This window comes from Odocoileus virginianus, chromosome 17 (genome assembly GCF_023699985.2).
Source record: "Odocoileus virginianus isolate 20LAN1187 ecotype Illinois chromosome 17, Ovbor_1.2, whole genome shotgun sequence".
Lineage (NCBI taxonomy): Eukaryota > Metazoa > Chordata > Mammalia > Artiodactyla > Cervidae > Odocoileus > Odocoileus virginianus.
The window spans coordinates 7,014,120-7,035,544 of NC_069690.1; the positions used below are offsets into that span (position 1 = coordinate 7,014,120).

At 51.5% G+C, this 21,425-nt stretch overlaps 1 protein-coding gene across 5 annotated transcripts in view; it reads left to right on the plus strand.

The window, feature by feature from the left end:
- The first annotated feature begins 6,003 nt into the window (after positions 1 to 6,003).
- The window catches only part of AKAP1 (A-kinase anchoring protein 1), a 33,411-nt gene continuing 17,989 nt past the window's right edge, over positions 6,004 to 21,425 (plus strand). For 2 of the 5 annotated variants that reach the window (XM_070478490.1, XM_070478491.1), the window contains exon 1: positions 6,004 to 6,174. The gene's annotated coding sequence lies outside the window, so the exon portion shown is untranslated. Of the gene's footprint in view, positions 6,175 to 14,265; positions 17,169 to 17,975; positions 18,270 to 21,425 lie in introns of those variants that run through there. The other 3 variants (XM_020888931.2, XM_020888929.2, XM_020888930.2) reach the window with 3 other exon arrangements.

Here is a 21,425-nt window from a genome sequence, read left to right on the forward strand (position 1 = left end):
AATGGTGCACAGTAAGTTATGCAAACTATTGAAAATATTTCATAAAGGTTATAAACCTTGCCAGAGAGGGCTCATTGAAATTTTTCTTAGAGAGTCCAAGCAATTCAATATCCATACAGCACCTAGCATGTGGGTCCTCATGGATCCTGACAGTTAAGCCCAAAGAAGTGCCTCTCATGGAATAAAATGAGATAGGGGACAGTCTCTGATTGCTGCTCTATATGCACAAGCTGAGCTAGAGCTGAAGGGCCGAAACTGGTTCGGAGTAGAACTTCATCCTGTCTGAAGTAGCTTGCAGAGTTCCTCAGGTTCCACTTCAACACTGGAAAAAACTGAGAAGAGTGGAGAGGACTCTGGGAAATGGCTCACCATAGCCCTGTCAGACACCCACCGGATAGGACTAGAATCAAGAGCTTCAAAATGTAGCTGGAAAATTCCCAAGAACGATGCAGCGGTGATGGTGTCTGAGTCTGGCTAGTGCTTATTGGTGGCCCTTTCATCATAGCCACTTGGATGAGGCCTCTGCCTTGTGAAGACCTGGCACATGGGTCCAGACAGGCGGAAGGGGACAACCCCCTTTTATCACCTGCTGAATGATATCACATTCTCTTGCACCACCTGGCATCTGTGGGTTCAAGAAAGAAGGGCACTACATCAGTTTCCTAAGGCTGCTGTAACAAAGCACCACCAACTGGGCAGCTTAAAAGAATGGAAATGTATTGTCTCACAGTCCAGGAGGGATTAAGTCCTAAATCAAGATGGTAGCAGGGCTCTGTTCCCTCTGAAGCCTGCAGGGAAATCCTTCTTTGGCTATTATCTGCTCCTGGTGGTTTGCGGGCAATCTTTGGCATTCGTTGGCTTACAGATGCATAAATCCAATCCACTGTCATCACAGGATATTCTCTGTTTCCCTGTCTTCACAAGGCCATCTTCTTATAAGGACACCAATCACATTGCATTAGGGGTCCAGTCTACTCCAGTACCAGCTCAGCTCAACTGATTACATCTGCAATGGCCCTATTTCCACATAAAGTCACATTTGGAGGTACTGGGGGTTAGGACTTCATCACTGGGGAGGGGAGGGGGTCACACTTCAATTCATAGCAGACACGTTCTTATATAAAACTGCCTTCTGGACTCCTAGATCTCCCTTGAGTATAGTGAACTGGTTAATCCATGGGTTCCGAGTCAGATTTGTCAAGTTAAAAATTCTGTCCTTCATACAGATGGCCAATAAACACATGAAAAAAATGCTCAACATCACTCATTATTAGAGAAATGCAAAGTAAAACTACAATGAGGTATCACCTCACTCTGGTCAGAATGGCCATCATCAAAGATCTACAAACAATAAATGCTGGTGAGGATGTGGAGGAAAGGGGACCCTCTTGCACTGTTGGTGGGAATGTAGATTAATACAGCCACTACATAAGACAGTCTGGAGATTCCTTAAAAAACTAGGAATAAAACTACCATATAACCCAAAATTCCCACTACCAGGCAATCCCACTACTACCCTGAGAAAATCATAATTCAAAAAGACACAGGTACCCTAAAGTTCACTGAAGCACTATTTATAATATCCAGGTCATGGAAGCAACCTAGATGTCCTTCAACAGATGAATGGATAATGAAGTTGTGGTGCATATATACAGTGAAATATCACTTAGCCATAAAAAAGAATGAATTGGAGCCAGTTCTAGTAAGGTAGATGAACCTAGATGCTGTTACATAGAATGAAGAAAGTCAGAAAAAGAAAAACACATATCATATATTAACACACATACATATAGAACCTAGAAAAATGGTACTGATGAGCCTATTTGCGGGACAGGGATATAGATGCAGATATAGAGAAGAGACTTGTGAACTTAACAAGGGAAGGACAGGGTGGGATGAATTGAGTGGGTTGCTCTGAAACAAATATATTACCATATGTAAAACAGATAGCTAGTGGAAAGTTGTTGTATAACACAGGAAGCTGAACCTGGTGCTCTGGGTCAACCTAGAGGAGGGAGAAGGGGTGGGGGGTGGGAGGAAGTTTCCAAGGAGAGAGGACACAGGTATATACTTCTGGTGGATTCACTGTTGTTGTATGGCAGAAACCAATACAACATTGTAAAGAAATGACCCTCCAGTTAAAAACAAAAAAAAAAACAAAAAAAAAACGGTCTCTGCTTCTGTGTGAACGAGGCTGGGGCAGGTTAGAAAAAGGTGCTGGGCATTAAATGCTCACTAAGTATCAGCCATCAGTGTTTTTACCCTCCAAATCTTTTCACTGACTTCTCTGGAAGGAAATAATTTATTTTTTCCTGCAGACACACACAGTCCAGGACAGAATCAAATACTCTGCAGCTACGGGAACAAGGAGCAGAATGGAGAGTCAGAGAGGTTAGTTTCACTTGTTCATTCAGTGAGACTGAAGGAGGAAAGCCACTCCTTCACTGTATTACCTGTAAAGGAGACGGTTCATATTTGTTAGCACTTGAAAAAGTTCTCTCTGTAGACGCTTCCAGTAGGAAAGGCAGGCATTTCTCAAATACATGCCCTTGACGTTGGATAGGCTGCTGGGAGAAAACAACTGACTGATGTTTAAAGAGAGCCTCAAAAGATGATGCTTTTGGTTTTTTGTTGTTTGTTTGGCAAAGCTGAGCTGAATGTGGGATCTTAGGTCCCCAACCAGAGACTGAACCCATGCCCCCTGCACTGGAAGTGCGGAGTCTTACACAAGTCTTAACCACTGGACTGCTTTTGATGAAAGCATGTTTGAGGATGTTTTGATGAAATTCCCCATGGTCAGGTATCAAGCCCTCACTCAGTTTGAGGACAGGCTCAGAAATTTCACAACAAAGACCCAGAACCGAAAGCTGAGTCAAACAAACATTCATAAAAATGTACGAGATGTAGAAAACCAGAGGGCCACTTTTATAATTTACAAAAATTATAAAATTTTGTAACAAAAATATTTTTTTGTGACAAAATATATTTTCGTGACAAAAATCTACCTGTTTGTTGGACCAGAACTTTCCATCAGTCCAACCACAGCTTCTCTGCTTAGACTTAATGGGCCCAAAAGGAAACGAATGATTCTCTGCCCCCATCTCGCTCGGTTGCACCCACGTCACACCCGCAACCCAGGCCAGAGGAAGCCTGGTTCCCTCTTCTTCACCGTCCATACCATGAGCCAGTCTTGTTGCTACTGCTTCTGAAATCTACCTTGAGCCCAAAGCGTCTCACTTCCAGTTGCCGGCCATGGCTCTTGCCTCAGGCCACATCTTTTTTCATCTGAACCTCTGTACCAGCCTCCCAACTGGTCTCACTTTTTCTGTGTCAGTCATCTTCTAGACCAGCAGTCCCCAACTTTTTTTGGCACCCAACGCTGTTTTCATGGAAGAGTGCTTTTCCACAAATCGGTGGGGGCAGGGGGGGCGGTCACGGTTCCAGGATGATTCAAGTGCATTACATTTATTGTTCACTCTTTCTTTTTTTTTATACACATTTTTTCCCATTTATTTTTATTAGTTGGAGGCTAATTACTTTACAACATTGCAGTGGTTTTTGTCATACATTGACATGAATCAGCCATGGATTTACATGTATTCCCCATCCCGGTCCCCCCTCCCACCTCCCTCTCCACCCGATCCCCTCTGGGTCTTCCCAGTGCACCAGGCCCGAGCACTTGTCTCATGCATCCAACCTGGGCTGGTGATCTGTTTCACCCTAGATAATATACATGTTTCGATGCTGTTCTCTCTGAACATCCCACCCTCGCCTTCTCCCACAGAGTCCACAAGTCTGTTCTATACATCTGAGTCTCTTTTTCTGTTTTGCATATAGGGTTATCGTTACCATCTTTCTAAATTCCATATATATGTGTTAGTATACTGTAGTGGTCTTTATCTTTCTGGCTTACTTCGCTCTGTATAATGGGCTCCAGTTTCATCCATCTCATTAGAACTGATTCAAATGAATTCTTTTTAATGGCTGAGTAATATTCCATGGTGTATATGTACCACAGCTTCCTCATCCATTCATCTGCTGATGGGCATCTGGGTTGCTTCCATGTCTCTGTCCTGGCTATTATAAACAGTGCTGCGATGAACATTGGGGATGTGCACTTTATTTCTAATCTAAGGCCACTGCTGATCTGACAGGAGGTACCTCTGTAGCTTGGAGGTTGGGGACCCCCTGCTCTAGGCTGTCCTTTCTGCAGCAGCTACAGCTCCCATTTCAAAGCAGAAATGATAGTGTCACTCTCTACTTCATCCTCTTTATGGCTTCCCATTCATTCACTAAACATTTTTACTGAGTGCCCGCTCTGGGCTCTACCCTCAACAATGCCTCCATTCATGAAAAGAAATAGTACGGAGATTGTGGTAAATGCCATGAAGAAAAATAAAGAAGGTGTGAAGAGACAGGGAATTGTGTGTATGTGTTTACAGCTATTAAACAGGGTCTCCAAGGAAGGTTTCACTGAGACCGAGTAGGAGGTGAAAGAGGTGAGAGTTGAATTCTTTAGAATATTCCAGTGGGAGGGAACAACTAGTACAAAGGCCCTGGGGTACAATAGAAGCATGCCCGGCAGCTGAACAGAGTAAACTAAAATCAAAGCTTTACTATGGTTTATAAACTGACCCAGTTCCCTCACCACCCCCCCCAAAAAAAAACCCTTCCCTTGACAGTCCTCCAAACTTTTCCAGCACTTTCCCCACCTCACTGCAGTCCATTCACACCAATCTAGTTCATCAGACACTGTTTCCTGCAACACAGGCAATGTAGCTGCCTCTGCAGGAATACTTCCCAATCCAACTCTTAAGTACAATTTGCTAGATCAGCTCCTTCTCATCAGGCAGGTTTCAGTTTAAATTTCACCTCAGGCCTTTTTGAACCACAAAAATTAAAATAGGTCTCTTCTTATTACTTCTTTCCTAATTGTTTCCCTCCTGTCCTTAATAACATCATACAATTGGAATTCATATTTACATATATATATGAATTTATACTTAAAACTCAATAGGCAAATGTTATCTCATCATCATTTAAATTTGCACTCGAAAACTAGGGAGGATTAAGCATGTTCATAAGTAATAGTTCTTAACATGAACTTTTTTCACTTCCGGTCCTCACCTCCCTGGCCAGCTGGAACCCGACTCTGTCCACCTGTACCTGGGGTTGCTGCTGCTAAGTCGCTTCAGTCGTGTCCGACTCTGTGCGACCCCATAGACGGCAGCCCACCAGGCTCCGCCGTCCCTGGGATTCTCCAGGCCAGAACACTGGAGTGGGTTGCCATTTCCTTCTCCAATGCATGAAAGCGAAAAGTGAAAGTGAAGTCGCTCAGTCGCGTCCGACTCTTAGCGACCCCAAGGACTGCAGCCTACCGGGGGCGCAACTTATTTTCCTGTTTCCTCTTGGCAAGAATTATTCCAAACCCCAACCGTCTTTAGAGCGAAGTGTGTCATTTCGACATCACGAAGTTGTGAAAACGGGCAAGAGTGACATTTGAGTTGTGACCGGCACTCCCACTATGCAGTTATCGTGCAACTATTAAATATCACCAAATCATGAGTACAATGCAATGATGAATCACACTGAATATATCTATTTAAGTGAAGGCTAGGGAAGCGCTGCCCATCAGCGGCCCCTCATCCTGTTCCAGGGGCCTCCCTATCCCGGAGCAGGCAGACGGTCTCACCAGCCCCGTAGACCGCCCGCGGCCGAGGCGGGCTAACGCGCGCAGAGCTCGGAGCTTCGCCGACGGAAACGCGCGAGAAGCGTCCCAGAGCATCCAGCGCGGCCTGTCTCCCGAGCCCCACCGAGACGACAGCTCATCTCGCGAGAGCACGGGCAGCGCCCGGCGGCGGCGGCGGCAGCGGCGGACGGCGGGCGGCGGCAGAGCGCTCTAGACCGCGCCCCCTCTGGCGCGGCCGGGAGCGGCGCGCACGCGCAGGGGCGGCGGGCTGGCGTGGGGGCACGAGGGCGGGGGGCGGGGCCTGCGTCGCGCCGCGGGCACGTCGCCGCGCGTCCTCGGTATTTAATGTGTCTGTGTTCCCCCGGCCCGGCCGAGCACGTGGGGGAGCGGCCGGAGCGTTCCGCTGAGGGGCCGCGCGCAGAGGCGGGGGCCGGGGGGGCGGCGGCGGCGCGAGGACTCTGCACGCCGACGGGGGCTGAGGGGCGGTAAGTGGGGGCCGCCGGTGAAACGGGCAGCACCTGCGGGGACCCCGGGGGCGGCGCCGTCGGGGCGGTGCTGAGGCGCCCGACGCAGAGCTCGCGCGGAGGCGCCCGGGCCGTCGCCGCCTGTCAGACAGGCCCTCTCCCTCCCGCCGCCCGCGCGTCCCGCCGGGCCCCGCCTGATGCCCCTCTGGTGGCCGGCCGCGGCCGCCCTCTGCAGCCTCGCGGGACCCTCCGCGCGCGTCCCCGTCCCCGGGGGGCGGGAAGCGCGGGCGCGGCGTTCCGTCCACCTCTCCGCGGCTTAACTTTCCCGGAGCTGCGGCTCACACCCTCCCGGGGCGCGGACGCCAGTGCGTCCCACCCAAGGTCGCCCGGCCTCGCGCGCGCTTCCCTTTCAAAGGTCGCGTGCGCCCGGCCTGCGCCCGGAGAGGCGGCTGCGGCGGGCAGGGCCAGGTGCTCACAAGGGCGCGGGAGTGTCCGAAGGCCCGCGGGCGCCCTTCCCCCCGCCCCCTCCGGGGTTGGAGCTGAGCTGGTCCCTAAAGAGAGCTCCCCCAACTTCTGGGCTCCCCCGTCGTGCCCCGGGTTGCGCCGCACCGAGGCCCGGCGGTGGCACACCCGAGCGGGCAGCCCAGCCCCTGGGAGCGGCACGCAGCGAACTCAGGGCTCGGGGGCTCGGTCTGCGGGACCGCGAGGCTGAGCTCGGAGATCGGCTGTGCTTGGAACCTTGCTATGGGAGAAGGGAGGTTTAGGGTCCCGGTATCGAGGGCTTGGTGTCTCTCTCGAAGACAAGCTCTCCCAGGCCCTTTACAGGGTGTCCGGGGAGGCGGAGGCCGTACTGCCCCGGGCGCCCGCTGACCTCGCACCCCGGGGCGCCTGGCTCCCGAACCGCGTGGCGCCCGCGCCCCGCTCGGCCCGGCGGGAGCACGCTGATTTCGGGGTTCCAGGTCCCAGTGTGCGTGGGCAGGCTTTGGTCTGGATGCCTAGGGGGCGAGCTTTCACCAGCTCTCCTGTTTTGTGCCACCGTGGGTACGGTCGCTCCTGTTTCCCTCCCCCGGAGGAGGCCCAGAGAAGGACAGGAGCTGTTGGTGGCAGGTGGTTGGTGCCCTGTCGACTGGTTGGGAAGACCAGGCGTTTCGCCGTCCCCCTTTCCCGCGGAGATGCCGAGGTTGGCGGGCGCCTTCTTGCCCCCTCGTCCTCCGCTAACACCAGCCCGGTGCACAGAACTACAGGTGTCAGAGGAGGCCTCTCAAGTCGTGTCGGGTGTATGGGCAGAGCCGTGGGGTCGAACTAGCTGTCTTTCCCCTGCGGAAGTACAGGCTGTCTGGTGTTTAAATGTATCTCCTGTAGGTTAATCTGGGTGGCTGGACATTCGGTACAGTCATATCTGTTGGTTGGTTTGCTCTCCAATACCCCCACTTCCTTTGTCGAAATGATTGATTAAGAAACCCCATTCACAAAAAGCTATCAATTCTGGGAACTAGTAACCTTACCTTGCTGCCTTATTCTTGGAACTAAGTCCTTCCCAAATAATTTTTTTAAAATTCGAATTAGAAGTTTGAGCTGTTAGCAGTGCCCAGCCCTTTTGCTCTTAAAGGTACAGAGCATCTTTGAAGAGAAGAGAGGGGAGCATGATGTGCCCGTCTGTCAAATTCCTCTGCTCTTGAAGTTCGAGGGATTCACCTGCTGATGATTTAAGACATTCTTAGCACTGGAGACAAGTGAAGTAGTCTCGGGGGAGCTTTTTTTGACTTGTGTTGAACCTTTCCTCTTTAACTTCTGAACTTGTTTCACGGGTTCCGGGTAGTAATTCCTGGGTGTGTGTTTAGATGAAGAATGGCCTTGGGCTGTAGTAGGTTCTCTGGATCCTACAGGTATGCAAATCACTGAAGCCTTGGTGCCTTTCTGAATTAAATAGGCTCTATTGTCCCACGTATTGTCAGGTGATGGCCCCTGAAGTTACAGATAACTGATCCCCTCCCAGCCTGTGAGTGGGACTGGTCTGCTGTCTAGCTCTTTGTTTGACTACCAGTTCTTCCTCCCCGCTGTTTCTAGGAAGTACAGGTACTTGGCCACTGCCGGGTGTCAGTGAGGCTGTCTGTTGGAAGTGGCTGCTCAGGTGCCAAGGAGATATGTCTCCAGTATAAGGTTGCTCAGCGTCAATATTTTAAAGTAATTTGTTCTACCTAGTAATGCAAATTATTCTTGGGCGTTGAGCCCAGGCCAGGTCAAAATCATCGTTTGTGGGTGTAGGCTAGTTTTAAGGTTTTCAGTCTTTCATCCTCAAGACAAATTGAGATATTTGTGGGGTGCAGCGCTGTGCCTGGCACATGTTGGGTACTCACACATTGTTTTTTACCCCCTTCTAAAGAGTCTCTGAGACTGACTTTGTTTCTCTTGAATCTGTTAAGTGACTTGAATATTAATAAAAGGACTCTATTCCCCAACCTCTCACCTGAAAACTTGGTTGGAAGAAGGAAAAATTGGCTTCCTACACATTGCCAGCCAGCTTCCTGGCTCAAGCCACGTGCCTGGTGAGCTGGTGCTTTCCAGCCCATTCTCCCCAAGTGCTTCCTTCCTAATCTCCCCTGCGAGTCTTGAATGAGGGGGCTTCTCTGCAGTGTGGACTGTTGTGCTCTGGTGGGGAAGTTTGGGTGTGAGTTAATACCTTCAGCCTGCCATGTAGGGTTTCTCTCCTCTGGGGAGGAGGCCGGTCCTTATGGGCCTCTTAGCCCATTGAAATCATCTCATGTTATTTGAGTTGCTAATCTGTATGGGATATGTTTTAATCCCAGATCTTCATTTCTAGGGCACATCGTTTCTTCTACATCCCTTTCTGGTGTAATGCCTCACACAGATTTCACCTTCAATTATTAACATCAAGTGCCGATTGTGTGTGGCATTTTCGCTGGCCTGCTGGCCCTCGTACCTAATTTTAAACTTGGGCAGTGCAGAACAAGAACAGTGCTTTGGGTAGGACAGAGTGGCTGAAGAAGTCACTTGTGGAGACAAGCTAAAATTTAGGGGACGCCTTTTCGTTGCTGGTGAGTTACAAGCAGACGCCTCCCTAATCCTTTAATCCTCACACTTCTGAGTATAGTTGAGGAGGGTGAGGGTGATGCTGGAGGTCATTCGGGATTGTTTCAGTGGCAAGTAAAAATACAAATTGAAGGATAGAGAAGCTGACTTAATTTGGGTTTGGACTTGCTCTCAGTCCTCTGGAGGGCTTTTGTGAGAAGAACACGGAGTCGTCAGGTCCATGGTTCTGCTCTTTCTGTTGCTTCCTAAGCAGATTATTGCAGTAAAAGGAGTGCGCGTTATCGTTCAGCATTCTGAGGACTGGCTTTCAGTCTTAAGGACCTTTCAGGGTGTCCTTTTCCTCCTCCTGTGTGGTGCTGCTAAGTGGTCCTTGTTCTGTCCAGTTCTTGCCATCTGAAATGTTTCTACAGCTCAGTTTGATAAGTTTGCAGAAGTTGATGCTACACTTTCTGTCCCCATCTGGCAGTACAGGCTGGCTGCCTCCGCTTAGCTGGTCCTCACTGAGGCCCATGCACTTAGGAACAGAGTAGAGCCCCAGGAAAGTTCTGGAAGTAAAGCTGTGGCATGCTGAGGGGACTTGTTTCATCCCTGAGGGTTTAGCTAACAGAAGTCTTGATTGGGGATGGCAGAGGGGGGTGGAGGTTGAGGTCTCTACAGCTTTCTAGGCTGAAACCTGGCTGGAGTTCCGGGCAGGTCTCAGTTTCTGCAGCTGGGGGAATAAAGTTAGTCAGCATAAATTGCATTCAGATTGTGCTTCTGGGAGCCCTGGAGTTAGTCTGCCCCTTACAACTGCTGGGGGGTGGAGTTGCCTGCAGGGTGGGGTATGTTTGGGCCAGGGATGCCAGGATAGTACAAGCCAAAGGTCAATCCACTGTTTTAAGTGCATTTGAAGTTCACTTAGTTCTCAGGTGCTACTGTATTAAATGTTTTTATTTTTACTATGTCTTTATTTTCCTGAATCCATCCTTAGGGCTGAGGGTGTAGAGCTGCCTTGTCCTATAGATAGCTACTCGTTGTGGGTAGCTAGTTAAATTTAAACTTTTTAAAGCATTAAGGAAATTTTAAGAATTAGGCTCCTTGGTGACATTAGTCACATTTCACATGCTCACATAGCTTCATGTGGCCCAAGGCTGCGGTACTGGACAGTGCAGATCAGGAATGTTTTCATCATCACCGAAAGCTCTGTTGGACAGCACTGGTCTTAGTTCTTTGCCCAACTCTAAAAGCTTCATTGTCTCTCCTTATAAAGCATCACGTGTTTGACCTTAGTCTTCTTTATTGCACAAACCCAACGTCTTTGGTGACAAGTTATGTATCAGCTCTCTCCATGGCATGTCCAGAAGTAAGTTCTGGTCTGCCAGTTTGGAGGGCAGTGATCAATTATGAAACGGTTTGAGAGAGGCGTGTAGCACGGGGTCTGGGGATGGGAGTGAGAAGCGAAGGGCCAGACACTAAGCCTTTGGAAAGCCATCTTGGCTTGAGAGAGTGTTGATCATCGTAAAGGTCCTCGCTGGTTCTCTAAGGCCTGTGCTCATTGGCCTTGGTCGTCGTGTCAGCAGACTTGCTGTTTGGTCCTTCCAGTCGCCGGGTGACTTCTGCAGGACCCCAGCATGGCCTTTCTAAGCCAGGTTGCGCGCACCTACAGACAAGTGTCATTTTCATTCTGTCCTTGCAGGCCGTCTCAGCGGCAGGAAGCCTGTCTTTACCGAAGGCTTTGGGGAGAGTTGGTTCTCAGTGGGCATCCCCAGGTGTTGGTGTGGGTCTGGCTCTGGGGAGCAGGCTTTATATCCATATGCCCCTCATCTAGTCTTGGGTGTGCTTAGTTTGAACCCTGCTAGACTGGCCTTTGGCATATAATATGAACTCTTTTCTTGGAGCCTGACAGTAGAAGATTTCTAAGACATTTATTGAGCATCTGCTGTATACGTGATAACTTAGGAGGGTTTTTGCACATGATATTCCCTTTTTATTCTCTCTCATCCCTATGAGGTTAAGAATTTCTAGTTTGTGTATGAGGAAGCCAAGGCCCTGCGAAAAGGAAGCTGATTCCGGGACACAGGGCTGGGCTGGGTCGGGCCCTTTGAGGTTCTTTCTTATTAACTGCCCTGTTACCCTTCCATCCTCATCCAGAAAGTGAAACCAGGCTTTTGAAACATAAAATTATTTATCCCGCAAACTGAGTCAGACTGTTAGATCATTCCAGCCTCATTCAGCCCTGGGAGGGAGGTATTTGTATCTCATTTCTTTCAGTGTTATTTTACGGGAAACGGGAGTTAAGGATCTTTAACGCCCTTATATTTCCAGTGTTTTTATCGTCGGAATTATGCAACCGTCCAGTGCCTTCGAGCTGCACAATAATGGCAGGGACTAAGAGCAGACAGCCTCCTAAGCGAGGTAGCCCTGCCTTAGGGCCAGGAAAACTGCTCTGAAGACTCTATGGCTTAGTTCAGTCACCTGGCTGAAAAGGCCACTGTGAAGCCACTCAGTCCTTGGCTAATAATAGTGTGGCCTGTCAGACCTCGCACAGGGTCACGGGACAGTCCCCTGGCCCTCAGCAGGCTGCAGCCCAGAGCAGCTTGGTCCCTGTTGGAGGCGGCGGCCCAGGCCGCCCTGCCGCCCCCATCACTTCCCTCCAGCCTTGGCTTGGGGGACAGGTTTCCACCCCCCTCCCCCGCCCTGTGGATTTCCACCCCACTCACCTCCCCCTTCCTGTCCCTCCAAAGAGAAAGGAGTGACTTGCCTGGAGCTGCATGGGCTGGGCCTGAGAATAACCTCCTCGCTTTGTCCTTTGAGTTTGGTGCGGCCTGCCCTGCCAAGCATGTGCTGTCATGCTATTTTTAGCAGGTGGTTCCTTTAGGAGGGCCAAGTGCATGCGGCTTCAGTGTGTGGGGCAGGTCCTAGTGCCAAAGCCGCCGCCTCTCTTAATCAGGGAGGGAGGAGAAGAAAGCCCCCCTGGAGACCGTCGTAGGGGCCGTGGGTGTGGGAGTGTCCACTCATGAGGTCCCCGGGGCTGCCACTCCTGTTGCGACCTGTGGCAGGGACCCAGCCCTGTCTCCTGGGCAGGCAGACATATGACCGAGGCAGCCTTCTGAGCGGATGCTTGTAGGTCAGGACTGCCGTCCTGGGGAAAGACGACCCTGCGGCTGGGTTCTGTTTCCATGGAACTCACCCAGCCTGAGGACCGGCCACTAAAGAACCGCAGCCTGGTAACCGGCGTCCTCTGGCTTAAGCCAAAGGAAAACCACGAGAGAAGGGAAACTCATGCCGTTCACGGGGAATTCTTCCTGGGGAGTCACTGAGGCCCAAAAGAGATGAAAAAGGGGGTTGACAAATACGTTTTGTTCCTCATCGCCCTCCTTTCTCCCCCTGCCCCTCCCGCGTTCCTTCTTTCCTGTAACTCGGAGCTGCCAGCTCCAGCCCCTCTCCCTGTTTCTGATTAAGGAAGCTTCAAGCCATATAAGGTCCTCTGTTGCCTATGGTTTATGTTGGCTGGAGAGCAAGATTGTTTTTGCAAAGTCTGATTGAAAGAAGTGGCCAGGACTTCTGGCTGCGTGTATGTGTGTGTGTGTGTGTCTGTCCGTCACTGCCCTCTGTCCCCAACCCCGCTCGGCGGAGGGGGCCTGGGCCCCCTTATTCTGACAGATTTGTTTGAAGGTGTGAAGGGCTGAGGGTAACAGTTAGCTGCAGTTCCCCAAGGCTAATGAGGGGTGTGCCCCCGGGGCTTCCTGGCAGATGAATTTGCTCAGGGAACCTCTTGTCTCACCCTGCGCGTCCCTGCTGTGCCACCAGCCACAGAGGCGCTCTGTCCTGGAGTGGATTCTGCAGTCAGCTTCTGTTTATTAAGAACCTGCAGTCCCTTGGCTCTTGGGGCACCCTCTCTGAAGGGAGTTGGGTGAGCCTGTTCCCCCAGGTGCTTCGCCTTTAGCTCAGCATTTGCCCAACGGTGCCAGGAACGGCTCCTCGGGCAGCAGCCCGCAGTCCCGTCCTGACCTCCGCCTCTGCCGGCTCTTGAGTCAGCCAGCCTTGTGACTGCCGCAGGACTCTGGCCTGGCTTCTCCCCGCTGGAACTTCTCCACCTCCTTTCCCGTCCTCTCAGGTCTTGGCAGAGCTGCTCCTTGCTGTTCACGCTGCTGCCACCTCTGCAGAGACCTTCACTGACTGTGCTGTCTGGAGCTCAAGCTCCCCCTCTCCCGGGCAGGCTCCATCCGGCTTTCCTCGGCCCAGGCTCCTCGTCTAAACTACACATTTTCTCAGCTCTCCCAGATGGTACCGTTCAGGATGCAGTTCAGTTCATTCGCTCAGTCGTGTCCGACTCTTTGTGATCCTGTGGACTGCAGCACGCCAGGCCTCCCTGTCCATCGCCAGCTCCCTGAGTCCAGCCAAACCCATGTCCATCGAGTCGATGATGCCATCCCGCCATCTCATCCTCTGTCGTCCCCTTCTCCTCCTGCCCCCAATCCCTCCCAGCATCAGGGTCTTTTCCAGTGGGTCAACTCTTCACATGAGGTGGCCAAAGTATTGGAGTTTCAGCTTCAGCATCAGTCCTTCCAGTGAACACCCAGGACTGATCTCCTTTAGGATGTACTGGTTGGACCTCCTTGCAGTCCAAGGGACTCTCAAGAGTCTTCTCCAACACCACAGTTCAAAAGTATCAATTTTTCGGCGTTCAGCTTTTTTTATAATCCAACTCTCACATCCATACATGACCACTGGAAAAACCATAGCTTTGACTAGATGGATCTTTGTTGGCAAAGTAATGTCTCTGTCTAAGTTTGTAATAACTTTCCTTCCAGGGAGTAACCGTCTTTTAATTTCATGGCTGCAGTCACCATCTGCAGTGATTTTGGAGCCCAAAAAAACAAAGTCATCTCTTTGCCATGAAGTGATGGGACCGGATGCCATGATCTTAGTTTCCTGAATGTTGAGCTTTAAGCCAACTTTTCCACTCTCCTCTTTCACTTTCATCAAGAGGCTCTTTAGTTCCTCTTCACTTTCTGCTATAAGGGTGGTGTCATCTGCATATCTGAGGTTATTGATATTTCTCCTGCAATCTTGATTCCAGCTTGTGCTTCCTCCAGCCCAGCGTTTCTCCTGATGTGCTCTGCATATGAGTTACATAAGCAGGGTGACAATCAGGTTGCACAGGAGCATAGTTAATCCACTGCATGAGGGGATGCCCAGGGCTCGGCGCTCTGAACTTGTTGAGAGGCTTCAGGTTTCTTACATGGGTTCCCCATCTCTGCAGTGTTGTCTTGTTACTTGAAATGTGACTCCCTACCCCCCCATCTTTGCTTCCTGAGGGCTCTCCAATCTGCGGTGGAACCTGGCTCCCTGTGGGTATTTAATCTTTATTAAACTGCTGGCTCTGAGGGGTTCTGCTGCCTGAGGCTAGCTTGACCTCAGTAAGCATGTTCTCTTTCTGATTGTTGCTGTGTGTCAGAGGGGTGGTTGGGGGTTTCTTGAAGCAAGATTGCTATCAGTTATTATTTGAAAATAAAGCAGTATAAGTTTGTACATAGATGGATTAGCGCTAATACGTATTAATCATATAGGTAAAAGTTGTTTGGTAATAGAATATCCGTTGTAGTTAATACTTAGGAATGTATTAATTTTTTATCATAGGGTTGCTTGTAGAAAGATTTGACTTGACTCTGCCAAGGCTTGAAAGAATAGCCCTTTGCCCAGAGTGTTTGCCCACCTGTCCTGACCCCTTCTGGAGGGGGCTGGCCTCCCTCCCGAGTACTTCTGGGTCTCCTGGGGGTCGGGTCCAGACCTCCGCATATCCAAACCCTCGCATGTTCACGGCCCTGTAGGCTCTGTCCTCGGGTTCTGCATCCATGGGTAAGGAGGGCGGGCTGTGTTTCTAAGTAGTGGACTACTTTCTTTCTTTTTTCCCGTCCTTCCTTTTAAAAAGTATTGTCTGTTTTGTTTTTCTACTCTGGAAGATAAGGACTTGGCCGATTCCTGCCCATTCCCCCTCCCTCGCCGTCTCAGTAGAGGGGCAGCTCAGCATTTGGTCACGTTACAGGGTTGTGGTATTTATACTGCCACGGTTGCAGAGTTCTTGGTTCTCCGAGTTTCCCCTCTGGTCTTCCCGCTTCCTCCTCCTGCCCTCCTTGGTTTCCTGTGTTTCTTTAGCTTGGTGTTCTCTGACTCTCTCTCCAGCCTCTGGCTCTCCCCAGGCCTTGGCCGCTGCAGTCCGCTGGTGGGAGCCCCTCATGCTCACCGCGTGCTCAGCATCCCGGGGCCCCTGCGTCCTGGAGCCTCCTGCTCCCCTTCGCTTGTGTTGCTTCCTTCCCCTCCTTTCTTCTTTCACTCCCTGGTCTTGCCTTGGACGTGTGCGAAGGTGGGCAGCCAGCCAGAAGCAAGCCACTCTGAGCACAAGGACAGGTCCGTTTGAAGGCATGGGTTGGGGCTGTGTGGCCGAAGGTGAAGGGTTGGTGGAAAGACGGCAGAGAAGGCCAGGCCCTCAGATCCCTTCTATCAGCACCACGCCCGCAAAAGACCGGCTTTACTCTCCGAGTAGTTGAAATGAGAGGGGATCCAGATTTGGGTACCAGGTTGTGGCAAGAGTGAAAGTCTGCGTGCTAAACGCGCACCCCCGCCCCGCCTGACTGTCCCAGTGCTGCCGTTCATGCTCGCGTCTTCTCTTACCCGGGACAGTCAGATCTGGGACATCTGGTGGCCAGATCCCTCCCCCCCAATCAGGACACTTGATTGACTCTTGGGCTGAACTTGTCAGCTGGTCAGTGGCAGGACCAGGCCAACTGAGGAAGACGTCACTGGGGGCTTTTCCCCCAGAGAAATGGAAGGGCTTGAAAGAGGGCCATGTTTCTGTCTGGTTCATGTCTGTGCCCCGATGAACTGTGTGCCTTGTTGGCACCAATGAATTTTGTGTTGAGTAGAAACTACCTTATGCGTTTATGTCATTTCTGAGTTAGTCCTGTTGCACTGTCTGCCATTTGGGAAGTCAGTGTCTAACTACCCCTTCGTGCCTTCTGCCTCTCCTCAGCGTCTTTTCTGATTCCTCTTGAAGGCATGTGCCGTCCTTAATAGCTTTCAGCTGAGCTTGCTGTTCAGGCGCACCTTCGTGTCTTTGGGGCAGTCTTGTGTTCTGTGGTCATGGGTGGGAACTCCATGTGCCTGGGAGCACTTCCCTGGCACCTGATCTGTCACCGTCCTCAGAGACCTGTCAGAATTCACTGGTAAAGCAAGAAGGTTGCCAGGAGCCGGGGATGAGGGGCAAGATGGATGTGATATTGTCGTTCAGGGGATGCAGTGGGAAGGTTTTTGTTGGAGATGTTGTTTTTATCACCTGAAGCTGAACGAGGCTAGATGTTTGTGGGTTTAGTCAGAGGAGTGGGGGTATTTGGGGCATTCCTTGTCTCCTTGTGTGAGTTTCTGGTTTCTGATGTTTTCCAAACTGGAAGTTTAATTTTGACCTGAGCTGGAGGAGGAGGAGGTCTTGATTTGAGACCATGTCCAGATGGGATATTTTGCTTCTGGCTTCTTACCTGGAGCTCTGGTACCAGACCCCAAGTTTCTGCTTCAGCAGGAGAAGGCTTCCCTGAGCCGATCGCCTCACCCAGACATTACTGGGAGAAGCCTCCAGTCTCCTGGAGGGCAGCCGGGAAGGCCGCAGGTCCCGCCAGGGTGGGCAGCGTGGCAGGGCTGGCCGTGCTGGCTGCCCTGCTGCTGCGCTGGGCCATCACAATGGAGGGTGTGGAGACAGCCCTCTCTGTGAGCTAGTGTGGAATCTCTAGGGTGCTTACATGAGTCACAGCCCAGCCAGGCCCCCTAAGGATGAAGGTAACAACCCTGTGAGCACGGGCTGGGCGAGACCAACCGCCTGAGGATGGCCGCGGCACTCTGATCCCGGGGCCTCAGTCATGCTGCTGAGGGTCTGCGGCCCAGCGCACCACCGTCCCGCACCCTCAGGGCAGCGCCACACTCTGCCCGGCGAGGTAGGCTCTGGCCGTCGTGCCGTTTGTCCACTCTCATGTCTCCTCCAGGTCTCTGAGGACGCCCTCTGGCTCTGCGTTTGTGCTCCGTGTGCTAGGTAGCCACTCACTGCACGTACCTTTAAGTTAACATTAAATTTAAGGTTCCATTCCTCTGTTACCCTGGTCCTGTTGCCAGTGCCCAGGAGCCCCTTGTGACTAAGTGGCCTCTAGTCCTAGCCTGCGGTCGCCCCTCGGGGATGGCCCAGGCCTTTGCGTCTGGCGACCTGCTCTGCTTTGGCTGAGTCTCAGCTGCCACAGCTTCTTTCTGCCCTCATCACGGCAGAGGTCACACTCCTTTGTCCTCCCCCACCAGCCTTTGACTCCAGCTCCCAACTCTCTCCTCCTCTCTGCTGCCCCCTCCACCCCCCAGGGCATCTTGGTTTAGAAGCTCAGTTTCTGTCTTCAGCCCCATTACAACCTAAGGAGACCCTGGCCTTCTTCGAGACAGCCTCCTGGGGTCAGTTCTCTTTGCCACTTCTGAAGGTGGGCTCAGCTTGGTGCAGTTCTGTGTGTGAGAGACACCCAGAGTCTTCCATTGGCATTGTCAGCTTCTGGTGACAGGAAGCTTTTATTTGCATGGTTTAAATGTATGTGCATAACCTCAGCCTGATGGGGAATTGGGTAAATGCATCCTGTACAAATCCAGAGACACCCTGGTAGTCCTATGCAAAGACCTTTGTGTGTGTGACCTTCCTCCGGGTTGGAGGGTGGTGAGGGGGGCGGGCCGGTGGGGGTGATGTTGGCCTAGCCAGCAGCCTGCTGTTTTCTGAAGGCGGTGGCAGCAAGTGCTGGGCTCTAGGTTCTGGGTCACGTAGCCATTTCCTGTCCTTGGAAGGCCCCTCTTAAGAGGAGAAGCTCCTTAGCAAGAGTTTGATGTGCTGGACACTCTAGAGATGGGGTGTCTTGCACCCCTTGTTGGTGAACACCCCAGGATCATCTTCAGCAAAAGTGAACACATCATGCTCGAGCATTGGAAGAAACGTTCTGATTTCCACTTGGAGAGTGTATGCAAGTCCATTCAGAACACAGGAGTGGACCCAGGCCCAAGCCCACACTGGCCTTGTGAGTCTCTTGGTGTTCCCTTGGCTCTTGAGTTACGATCAGTTCCCCCACCCCACCCCATCATGAGTCACATGCCACTCTTTTTCTAACAGTAACTGCAGCCAAACTGACTTAGTTACTGGGACCAACACTTGTTTTCTTGTTTAACAAAGCTCCTGGAAATTTGCCTTCTTATTTAGCAGAAGGCTCTAGACTGCAGTGACTGGACTGGTCGTCAGGCTTGGGGGTGAGACTAGTATTTCCCTAGGGGTAAGCTCTTCTGTGGAGAAGGAAATGGCAAACCACTCCAATATCCTTGCCTAGAGAATCCTGTGGACGGAGGAGCCTGGTGGGCTGCTGTCCATAGGGTCACACAGGGTCAGACACGACTTAACACGCATGCATGCATTGGAGAGGGAAATGGCAACCCACTCCGGTATTCTTGCCTGGAGAATCCCAGGGACAGAGGAGCCTGGTGGGCTGCTGTCTGTGGAGTCGCGCGGGGTCGGCCACAACTGAAGCAACTTAGCAGCAGCAGCAAGCTCTTCTGAGAAGCTGCAGGTGCCTCTGGGAGAAGGAAGAACTCTCTTTAGGTCCTGGGGAGTCCAGGTGAATGCTGCAGCCTTGGAGGGCTGTGGCACGTGCCAGCCTTGGGCTCTGTGTGACCACTGGGAAGCCAGCCAGCCTGCATCTATTCCCCAGCAAATGGACCTGCTAAAAATAAACAGGCAGCTATTCAGTTCCTCCAGATTCAAAATAGCCAGGCCGTCCTCCCCACCAGTGCTAAGGTCCTTGCTGCATTTTTCTGCCAGGCTGTTCCCAGCAGGAGGCCGTGTCCTTGGCCTCCCAGTAGGAGGCCCTCGGGGAGGAACCTGCCTTCCCCGTGAGTGTGAGGCCGTCAGACCTGTGGTGCTAAATGCCACTCGCATCTTCAGAGGTTCAGGTTAGAACACAAGTCACACATGCACAGGACCAGGGTCAAGAGAAGAGCCGAGGAAGTGAGGGGGCAGTTGCTGACTGGTGGGAAGCGGGGCTACCTGTGAGGTGCCCTGAGTGCCCGCGTGCCTTTGGGTGGGTGGCTGCTCCTCCCAGGGGCTCCTGGCCCTGGTCCTGGTGCCCTTGCTGCTCTGCGCTCCCCTCCTGCCTGGGGGTCTGCCCACTCTTAGTTCAGGAGCAGGGCAGTTCTGTGGGAGGCGGGCAGCGCAGGGCCAGCCGCTGCTGCTCCTCTGCTGAGTGCCCGGGTGAGTGGTGGGCGCTGGGGGTCTACTGGGATGTCCTGGGTCCTGTGGGGTGGGTGACATTGCTTCACGGCAGCAGCGTTACCCGCCTTCTCTGAGGCCCTTTTGGGTATTTGTCCAGCTTGGCAATGTAGAAAGTGTCTCCTGAGCTGTCATTAACTGAGTGGCCTGTTGGGCGGGGTGGGACTCTGGTGGTGACTCTCGCTGGGAGCTTGAGCCTCAGCGTGGACCCAGCTGGGCTGAGGGGTGAGGTGGGCAGGTGGCATGTGTCGTGGCCCCAGTCTGCACTGGGATGGGAGCAGATCGGGGAGGCAGCAGGGGAGGCCTGGCACGGGCTGGGTTGCGGTGTGCGTGTCCTGGGTGCAGGACCAAAGCTCGGCGGGGCTCTGTGTCTGTGACCCCGCCTTTTGGTGGCACAGATCTGATCTGGGAGTGGGGCGGGGCCTGCGGGAGAGCAGACCCCTGCCATCAGCTTTAGTTCCAGAGGGTGGGGGCAGGTTCTCCCAGCTGTTTGTGTCTGGGATAGCAGCTCCCCACTTAGACCCTAATTTTTAAGACTGTAGAAATTGGGCCCCTGGAATGTTGAGTGAGGAGACCGCCCGCTCTGGGTTGTTAAGACATGGGCTTCTTTCTCTCCCTCCCTGTCCCATCCCATTTTGTCCCTCACCTGAGAGTAGGGGTGACTAGAGTGCGACGGGACTCAGCTGTCAACTCTGGGGTTGCCGCATTAATGAAGTAGTGGAGTATGAATTTGCTGATGAGGAGAAAACCTGGTTCATGCCCCAGCTCCAGAACCCCACTGCCTGTGGCATGTGATCTGATAACAGGCCAGGGACGTGCCGCCTTATCTTGAGTGCCCCCTTCCCCCCAACCTCTTTTCTTTCTCAAATTTCATTTTTTAAATTTTTTATGTGAAAGACATTGAACACAAAGCAAGTCTCCTTAATCTCTCACCTTTTTTGGGGTTTGCGCAGGTTGTTACGGAACAGTGATTCCCCAACTTGACTGCACATTGAAATCACCTGGGTTGATTAAAAAACAAAAAACCTGACGCCCAGGTCTCACCCTGAGATTCTGATTGAATTGATCTGGGTGCCACCTTGGGGTTTTAAAGCTTCCCAGACGATACTAACAGGCAGCCAAGTTGGAGAATCCCTGTTAAAGAAGTTTAAAATTCTCTTCCTGAAAGAAAGAAGACTTTCTCTATTTACAGATAAGGATAAATAAATAGGCAAGTCTGGGAAGATTTGCAGGATGCAAGATCAGTGTGCAAACCTCCCCCTCTTCCACAACTGAGAGGCCTGATGTGGATCTTTCCCAGTTTTTCCTTGGGATTATGCGAACGTAATCACAAATGCACAGTGGTCTACACCTAATGTTTTCTGTATCACGGCAATTTTCCCATGTCAATACATGAGATCAGCTTCCTTCTCCAAAACTGGTATGTCCATAGGTTCTGCAATATATTTAGCAGTCATTCCTCTGAGTTATGCTTCAAATGATACCCCAGTGAACATTCTTTTTTTAAAAAACTTTTATATTGGAGTATAGCTGATGAACAAGCAATGTTGTGATAGTTTCAGTTGAACAACTGTGAAGAGTCTCTGCCATTCATATACATGTATCCATTCTCTCCCAAATGTGCCTCCCATCCAGGCTGCCATATAACATTGAGCAGAATTCCATGTACTATACAGTAGGTCCTTGTTGGTTATCCATTTAAAATAGAGCAGTGTGTGTATGTCTGTCCCAAACTCCCTAACTATCCCTTCCTCCCACCCTTCCCTCCCAACAACCCTGAGTTCCCAGTGAACATTCTTAATACATATAGACGTCTGCCTGATGTTTTTTTAAAGGAAAAGATTCTGGGTGTGGGACTCGAGCATCATAGGATAGGATCATTAAGTTTTAAGAGAACAAACTTCTTTCCTTGTTCTGT